This window comes from Coffea eugenioides, chromosome 9 (assembly GCF_003713205.1).
Source record: "Coffea eugenioides isolate CCC68of chromosome 9, Ceug_1.0, whole genome shotgun sequence".
Lineage (NCBI taxonomy): Eukaryota > Viridiplantae > Streptophyta > Magnoliopsida > Gentianales > Rubiaceae > Coffea > Coffea eugenioides.
The window spans coordinates 35,560,672-35,570,243 of NC_040043.1; the positions used below are offsets into that span (position 1 = coordinate 35,560,672).

General features: G+C 33.3%; 1 non-coding gene across 1 annotated transcript; it reads right to left on the reverse strand.

Moving 5' to 3' along the window:
* Positions 1 to 2,864: 2,864 nt before the first annotated feature.
* LOC113748531 lies at positions 2,865 to 2,971 on the reverse strand. The gene has a single exon (XR_003464385.1). It is a non-coding gene; the product is annotated as a small nucleolar RNA R71 (small nucleolar RNA).
* Positions 2,972 to 9,572: the final 6,601 nt, after the last annotated feature.

A 9,572-nucleotide genomic window follows, 5' to 3' on the forward strand; every position in this document is an offset into this window, starting at 1 on the left:
TTTTTAGCTAGATATGAACTCCAAGGCTTAGGCTAAGTAGTGCTAAATTTGAGAAGATTTGGTGGTGATTTGAGTGAGTTTTGTAGAGGAAATGTTGGAAAGTTTTCGGTTGTTCCTTTGCTGTCTGCTAGCCGGCTATGGAAGCTTGGAGAAATGAAATGTTTGGTCTGACCTTTTGGCGTACAAGGAACGCTGAACGTCTAATAGTTTAAGTGCGCAAAAGTCAATTGCAAATAGTGCGCATACGCGCGCGTTTTGTGCTCGATTTCTCTTAAGTTTGTTGCACTAGTGCACTAAACCTCTAAGGCACTTACATTCATATAAATATTATTCATTCTTAATTGTCCCAAAATAATGGTCTAAAGTCCCTCAATTAAGCGCGCGCGTGAAAACGCGTATTTCCAATTTAGGCGCAATAAAGTAAAACCTTCTAGAAATTCTTATAACGATCGTACCACTAACTATCACTTGAGTACTTAAACCTAAATTTACCTATTTTGGACCATTGTACCTATCTCCAAATTTTCGAGCTTATTGTACTCCCAATTGGCTAGAGTTTTCAGACACGTTTTCACTTTTCACTAAACAAGCTTCTAAGAAAATAATTTTTGAATCGAGACACTTTAAAAATATAACGAAACTATAAAACCATGTACTTAGGTCTAAAAAGGCTAAAAAATATTATTCGTGGCAAAAATCCAAATAAATAATTAATTTAGCCAAAATTAGGGATTTTAAATAATAAAATTTTCGAGTCCTCACAGAACTCGTAAAGTTGGTTCAAGATGGATCCTATTCGAAGTCATTAGCGCTTGATTCCATGGCAAATTTGGAAAGTAGAAGAGCATCGATTGCAAGGATCAATGGTGGAATGCATGAATAACAACATAAACTTCTTGCATGAAGCATCAAAGATGAATTGGAGTAAGAAAGAAACAAGAAAACGTAAGCAAGGAGAATACATGACTCTTGAATATGCGAGTTGAAGTCGCGTATTGTAGCCAGAATACTGCATCTTGCTCTGCCACTTGCTTTGCTTTCACACTACTTTCCACCTCTATTCCAGACAAGAATTTCGATTGCACATGTTCAAGGGACATTTTGGGAAAAGAAATGGAGTTTTATGTCTTGTCATTAACAACCTTTTGACTCTTTTAACATTATTAGAGTAAGAATCATTAGAAGAGACTTGGGGTGAGGGGAGATTATCTTATTAGGAGTCTTAGAGCTTGGGGAGAGTCTAGTCTTGTTCACTCTAACTAGAACACTGTGAGAACAATTGGAGACTTCATTGTACAATTTATTTTGCTGAAGAAATAGAAGATCATTGGGAACTTCTTCATTATTTTGGCTAAGCTTTCTTTATTTATCTTTTTACTTGTAATTCAATATGTGTTCATGCAATGAAATTATGCTCTTTCTTGTCATATATCATATGAGTAGGTAAATTTCTAGATTTAGGGAGTAGATGAAACTTATGGCTACTTGATGGAAAGTGAATATGATTTATATTTGTTATATCTTGTATTAACTTGTCTATTTATGCATGTTTATCATCTGTTTTTGATTGATCACCAATAACAAACTTTTAGTTGTTATTGTTCAATGAAATTGGTAATAATAATGAAACAACATAAATGGACCTTAAGGAGTAGATTCATAAGAATAGAGGTACACTTAAATGGATTATCTTTACAGTTCATGAAGAACAAAGAATAGATCTAATTATTCACCATGAGAATAGGAAAAATTAGGCTATTCTATGCCACTACATCATGAGAATGAGTTTTGGTAAATACGAAAATGCATCTCTAATTAAACAAGAGTTGTAACAAGAGGTAAATCTATTTATTTGTATTTTTGATGCCATAAGTGGGCTGTATTTCCCTAGATCCAAGGTTTGGTGATATTCTCCATTGGTTACTTGCAAGTTCTCTAGTTAATTTAGTTAGATAGTTAGCATTGTTATTTTCATTACTATTATTGATAGTTAGTCTAAATAATAGAGTTAGTTAAGGACCTAGTACTTGTAGAAGTTGCTTCTCGTGGGATTGACGCGATTTATACCCTGAACTACTAGTTGACTTATATACTTGCAACAAAACAGGTATAATTTGGAATTAAACTTGTACTCATATCAAACTCCTGTCAAGTTTTTGGTGCCGTTGCCGAGGAGTGGCAATATTAGGGTCTAACAAGTTTTATTAATTTAGACATTTATATTAATTTAGTTGATATTAGTATAGTAAAATTTCGTGTCAATATTTAGGATTGAATTTTTATTTATTTTTGTGATATAAATACTACATTATCTCTATTCTTTATTTTCATAGTGTATGCACCGAACTTTACATGTAGTCGCACCTTTTGATTTAGAAATTAAAATGACACTACAAAAACAAAGAACGCGTATACCACAAGAAGAAGAAGTTCATCACATAGAGACAATCACTATTGAGCTATCTTTTGAAGAAGAAATGGCAAAAAACGAAGTAAATAGACAAACTCTTAGGGATTTTACTTTACTAGGAACACAAGAATATCAAACAAGTATAGCACTGTCAACATTAAACGCTAACAATTTTGAAATTAAACCATCTCTTATTCAAATTGTTCAATAATCTCAATTTGGAGGTAATGCCGTAGAAGATTCTAATGCACACTTAGTCACAATTTTGGAGATATATGATACAATTAAAATGAATAGAGTTAGTGATGATGCTATAAAGCTAAGGTTGTTCCCATTTTCTTTAAGAGATAGAACTAAAATTTGGCTACACTCTCATGCTCCTAATACTTTCACTATTTGGTATGATTTGTCTAGAGCATTCTTGAATAAATACTTTCTACCGAAAAAAACTACTAAATTTAGAATGGATATCACTAGTTTTGGTCAACAAGAAGGTGAATTATTATATGAAGTATGGGAAAGATTTAGAGATTTGCTTTGAAAATGTCCACACCACGGACTTCCCGATTGGCTAATCGTACAAATTTTCTATAATGGTTTATCTTTCTCTACCAAAACTACCATTGATGCAGCCCAAATTGTTTTTCTTTCTCTCATTATAAATTTTCTATAATGGTTTATCCTTCTCTATTAAATCACTCCAAGAACCCCAAAATTTGATAGAGGAGATGGTGACAAACAATTATCAATGGGCTAATGAGAGAGGTAATCCAAGGCGCTAAACAGCTATGATCGAAATGGATACTCTCAATATGTTTAGTGTCCAAATAAATAATATGATGAAAATGTTAAGTAAGCAAGCTAGTGTTGGTATGAGTTCTTCTTTATCTAATATACACGTGGCTTGTTGTTCTATATGTGGAGGTGATCATGATACTGATAAGTGTGTTGATTTTGAACAGATTCAATTTGTTAATAATTATAATAGAAATGTTCAAAATAACCCCTATTCAAATACATACAATTCGGGGTGAAGAAATTATCCAAATTTTGGATGGAAGGATCAAAGTAACCCACAAAGGCCGACCAATCCATTGAAATTCCAACCAAGGCAACCACAGATGAATACTAAACCAAATTGGGAGATTATAGTGGAAAAATTGGCTAAGGGCACTTTGGAGAGATTTGAGCAACTAGAGGAGAGATTAGACCAATTGACCGGGATATACAGAAATGTGGAGGTTCAAATCGGTCAAATTATCAATTCTATCAATAATAGAAATTATGGAGAATTACCTAACAAAACGAAGATGAATCCAAGGGAGCATGTCAAGGCCATTATTCTTCGTAGTTGCAAATAGTTAGAGAATTCTCCGTTGGTTGAAACTAAGAGGAAAAGTGACAGTGAGAAACTAGAAGTTGAGAGGGTGGACCAAGAGGCAAGTGTGGGGGAAGGTAGTAGGGAGAAACCTAAAGAAGATCAATCTTCATCTTCCAGTGCCTCCGGTGGTTCCATTTCCTCAAAGACTCAATCCAAATAAGTTTGACAAACATTTTGAAAGATTTTGTTAAAATTTTCAAATAATTGCATATTAATATCCCTTTTGCTAATGCTATTTTGCAGATCCCTTCATATGCGAAGTTTTTCAAGGAGATTATGATGCGAAAGAGGAAATTGGAGGATTGCGAAACAATAGTATTAATGGAGAAATGCAGCGCCATCATACAAAACAAGCTGCCACCAAAATTGAAGAATCCAGGAAGTTTTTCTATACCATGTACTATTGATAACATTGAATTTTTTAAGGCATTATATGATTTTAGTGCTAGTGTATAATTAATTCCTTTAATAGTGGCAAGACAATTAGATTTGCATGAGTTAAAACGCACTAATATTACCTTACAGTTAGCGGATAGGTTTATTAGATATCCATTGGGAGTGTTGGAGACTGTATTGATTAAAGTGCGAAAATTCATCATTCCCATGGATTTTGTGATATTACACATGAAGGAAGATATGTCTATGTCAATTATTTTAGGTAGACCATTTTTAACAACTGCGGGTACTATTATTGATGTCAAAAATGACAAGTCAAATAGGTGAAGAAGAGGTAGAATTTAATTTGAATGAAATGAAAAAATACCATTCCTTTACTGATCATGTTTGTTGTATTGGCACTATTGAGATGATAACTCAAGAGTTAAGTCGAGTCAATCTTGACTTCGACTCTCTTGAGATTTGTTTAATGAGTTTAGGGATGCAAGAGGGAGATTGTGTAGAAATAGAAGAGGTGGTCAAGTATTTGGATTTTCAAATACCCTACAAAAGAGGTAATCTTTATGAAAATCTTAGCCAAGAAAAAGGGATCCTACCACCTTCAGAGATTGAACCTCCAAAATTAGAATTCAAACAGCTACCAACTCATCTCAAGTACGAGTTTTTTGGAGACAATAGCATTTTACTTGTCATAGTAAGTGCTCAGTTAGATGAAGAACAATATGTGAAATTGTTAAGAGTTCTAAGGAAGTACAGGAGAGCAATCAGATGGACAATCTCAGATATCAAAGGTATAAATCCTTTTATGTGTATGCATCGCATTCTACTAGAGGACAATTACAAACCGATGGTGAAAATGCAAAGGAGGTTCAATCCAAGTATGAAAGAGGTGGTAAAAAATGAAATTCTCAAGTGGCTTGATATAGGTATAATCTTTCTTATCTCTGATAGTATTTGGATTAGTCCAATTCATGTTGTCCTTAAGAAGGGTGAAATTAAAATAGTAATGAGCAAAAATGATGAAATAATTTCATCTACACTTGTGGTTGGGTGGACAGTGTGCATTGATTACAAGAAATTAAATGCAGTCACTAGAAAAGATCACTTTTCTTTACCCTTTGTTGATCAATTATTGAAACGTATAGTTGGTTATGAATTTTATTATTTTCTTGATAAATTTTTTGGTTATAACCAAATAGTTATAGTTCAAGAAGATCAAGAAAAGATCACATTTACTTGCTCTTATGGTATCTTTGCCTTTAGAAGGATGTCTTTTGGTCTATGCAACGCCCTTGCAATATTCCAACGTTGCATGATGGTTATATTTTCAAACTATATTGAGAAAATTATAGAGATTTTTAGGAATGATTTTTCAATCTTTAGTTCATCTTTTGATCATTGTTTTCATAATTTAGATTTAATTTTGCAGAGATACAAGGAGACAAATCTTATGCTAAATTGGGAGAAATGCCATTTTATGATCCGTGAAGAAATTGTGTTAGGACACAAGATTTTCTCTAAAGGAATCGAGATGGACAAAGCAAAAGTAGAAGTCATTGAGCAAATGCCACCTCCAAACAATGTCAAGGGGATAAGAAGTTTTGTTGGACATGCTGATTTTTATAGACGCTTTATTATAGATTTTTCTAAAATATTAAAGCCATTGTGTGATTTACTTGGTAAAGATACCTCTTTTCATTTTAATGAAGAATGTTTAATTGCATTTGATAGGTTGAAAAAGAAATTGACTTTCGCACCAATTATTACTTCACCGGATTGGTCGCTACCCTTTGAATTGATGTGTGATACAACTGACTAGGCGGTTGGAACAGTTTTAGGGCAAAAGAATGAAGGAAGGATGTATGTCATTTACTACGCTAGCAAATTGTTAAACGAGACGCAACTCAATTATGCAACCACATAGAAAGAGTTATTGACGGTGATATTTGTCTTAAATAAATTTAGATCCGATCTAGTAGGATCTAAAGTTATCATTTATACAGACTATTCAGTTCTTAAGTACTTGCTTCATAAGAAAGATGCAAAATCTCATCTAATCTGATGGATTATTTTATTGCAGGAATTTGACTTTGAAATTAAGGATAAAAAGGGATCTGATAACCTCATAGCGGATCACCTTTCGAGACTGGAGTATATCCCTACATGTAACAAAATTCCAATTAAAGAGAATTTTTTGAATGAATTTGTCCTAACCATTGTCAATTCTCCATGGTATACGAACTTTGCCAATTATTTGTTAAGTGGAGTGATGTCAAAGGGTTTTAATTATCATCAAAAGAAGAAATTTTTGCATGATGTGAAAAGTTATTTTTGGGAGGAACTATTGCTATATAAACATTGTGCTGATGATATGGTGCATAGATGTATTCCCGAAGATGAGGTACGTAATATTTTATATCATTGTCATAACCTAAAAGCGGGTGGTCATTTTAGTACTTCTAAAACCGTAGCAAAGGTATGACAATCGGGGTTTTATTGGCCAACTATGTTCTGTGATATTAGGGAATATGTTAAAAGTTGTGATGCATGCCAACGAACTGGGAATATTTCAAGAAAAATGAAATACCCCTAACTAATTTTTTAGAAGTTGAATTATTTGATATTTGGGGGATGGATTTCATGGGATCGTTTTCTAGTTCTTTTAGTAATAAGTATATCTTAGTGGTTGTAGATTATGTTTCTAAATTGGTGGAAACAATTGTTTACCTACTAATGACACTAAGGTAATATTTCGGTTCCTTAAAAAAAATATTTTTAGTAGATTTGGTATACCTAGGACAATAATAAGTAATAAAGGAAAGCATTTCTATAACAAACAATTTGACTCCTTGTTGCTTAAGTATGGTTGTAGGCACAAGACATCACTTGCATACCATCCTCAAGCCAACGGACAAGTTGATTTAGCAAATTGAGAGATAAAACTCATCTTGGAGAAAACGGTGAACAAATCAGGAAAGGATTGGGCACGAAAACTCGATGATGCGTTTTGGACTTATCAGAGAGCATTTAAGACACCTTTGGGGATGTCGTCGTATCGTTTAGTCTATGGCAAAACTTGTCATTTACCTGTAGAGATTGAACATAAAGCATATTGTACAATTAAAGTAATTAATATGAATTTTAATCTTGCAAGTGGCAGAAGGATGCTTGAGTTGAGCGAATTAGAGGAACACTGGTTAAATGCTTATAAAAATGTCAAAATTTATAAAGACAAGATCAAATATTGGCATGATAAGCATATTATTTCTAAACAATTTGAGGTGGGGCAAAAAGTACTCTTATATAACTTACGCCTTAGATTATTTTCGAAAAAACTTAAGTCGAGATGGTTGGACCATTTGAAGTCACTCAAGTCTTTCCTTATGGAGTAATAGAGGTGATAAATGCAAGAAATGAGCGATTCAAAATCAATGGACAAAGATTAAAATCCTACTTGGCCGGTGAAATCATCCCCAAGGGACTCATATGTCCTTTGGATGACTCTTCTTCAACCTAAAGAGTCAAATCTTTTGAATCGAACCAATGATTATAAGCAAAAGCGCTAGTTGGGAGGTAATCCAATGTTTTTGTTATATATGTTAATTTGGCATGATTTTTACATTTAAAGCGTGTATTTAATTTAGTTTGTTGTTTCGTATTGTAGGTTCGGCAAATGGAAGAAATATGACCATTTAAGGCGGAAAAGGATAGTTTGATTTGAGTTAAAAGTGTTTTTGATCCGTTAAAAAGGAGTAAAATGCATATTTTGATCATTTTACATGTGCATGCAATGATAGTTTTGACAAAAGAATGATTTAGAATGCATTTTGAGTACTTGGGAGTAAAAATCATTTTTTTTTGGTAAAGCTTGAATTTCTACAGAAAAACTGCAAAAAAGCAGCAAACACAACCGAATACGCGACCCACAGGTTGCGTATTAGATTTTGCACCGACACAACAGAATATGCGAGCATCAGAAATACGCGACCTTTAGTCACGTATTTAGTGGTGGCATGTTATATTCTGCACCGACACTAAAGAATATGCGACGTATCAAAACATGACTTCGGGTCGTGTTTTTAGGTCGCATATTGACTCCTCTGTTTTAAAACCAGAAAACGCGAAACCTCTCTTCTCCTCCTTTTCTTGTATTTTACACATGCACACACACAAGGTTCACCAATTCAATCTTTTACTCCATTTCTTTGTTAGAAATCATCAACCCAACATCTTTTAACCCTCATAGAGCAATTTTGACCGATTACAATCCAAGAAAAACAACCAATAATTCGGTTTTTGAAAGATTGGGGGTTAGGGTTTTTAGTGCAACAAGTCATCAATTGGAAGTTAATTAAGGTGTTTTTTATAAGACTTTTTGCATAATCTTCTTCTCCAAATATCTTTCTACTGGATTAAGGTAAGTTTTTTCATCAAATCTTCGTATTTTAGAAGTTGATATTTTTCAATTTCCTGAGGTTTCTGACATCTTTTAATTTCAAATTTTTGATGATATGTATTGATGATTTTAGCTTCCATTATGCTTATTAGGGTTGATTAAGCATATTTATATGTTCAAATGTAGCAATTTGTTGGATTACTAGTTGTTTAAATTTTTAAATGGTTATATTTGGATAAAATTGAAAAAGTAGATTGGATCATTATTGAACCCTTGTTGATGATTGTTATGATTAAAAATGGTTGGTTGATGATATTTTAACATGTACATTGTTGATTAAGAGTAATTTTGATGATTTTGTGATTTTTGGAGATAAATTTTGCCTAACCATGTTTATGGTTCAATGTGGATTATTGTTGCCTATTAGTGAGTGTTATAAGCATGTTTGTTATTAAAAGTCACTAATCTGATCTTAGTTGTTGACTGATGTTGAGAATCTGGTGATTTTAGCAATTTTTTTGACAATTTTACATGTCATAACTTGTACATTTTGCAAATTTGCACTGATTGTTTATGACATTAGGATGTGTACATATGTTTAATAGAGCTGAATATGATCCCTACACTTCAAATGTAATTCGATAAAAATGCCTACGGCCCCTATAATTGAAAAAATTGTTCTTTAGGCATTTTATTAAAATTGTTTCTCATGTAATATGTGATGTATGCATCCTTTTGCCTTTGTATAGGAAGTTAATTGCATTTTTCTTTGTTAGATACCATGGTGAGAGGCAAAAGACCGGTTGTGCGTGAACCCTCTCCTTCTAGCAGTGAGGGGACCGGAGAGATGGAGGAAAGTGGAGAATAGGAACGATCACCTTCATCTCAACCTGTGCCACAACATCAACGGGGGAGGACGTCGTGACAAGCTGAGCCAGTGGTCTATGATAGCGCTAGACTTTCAATGTTGAAGAATCAAGAATGGCATG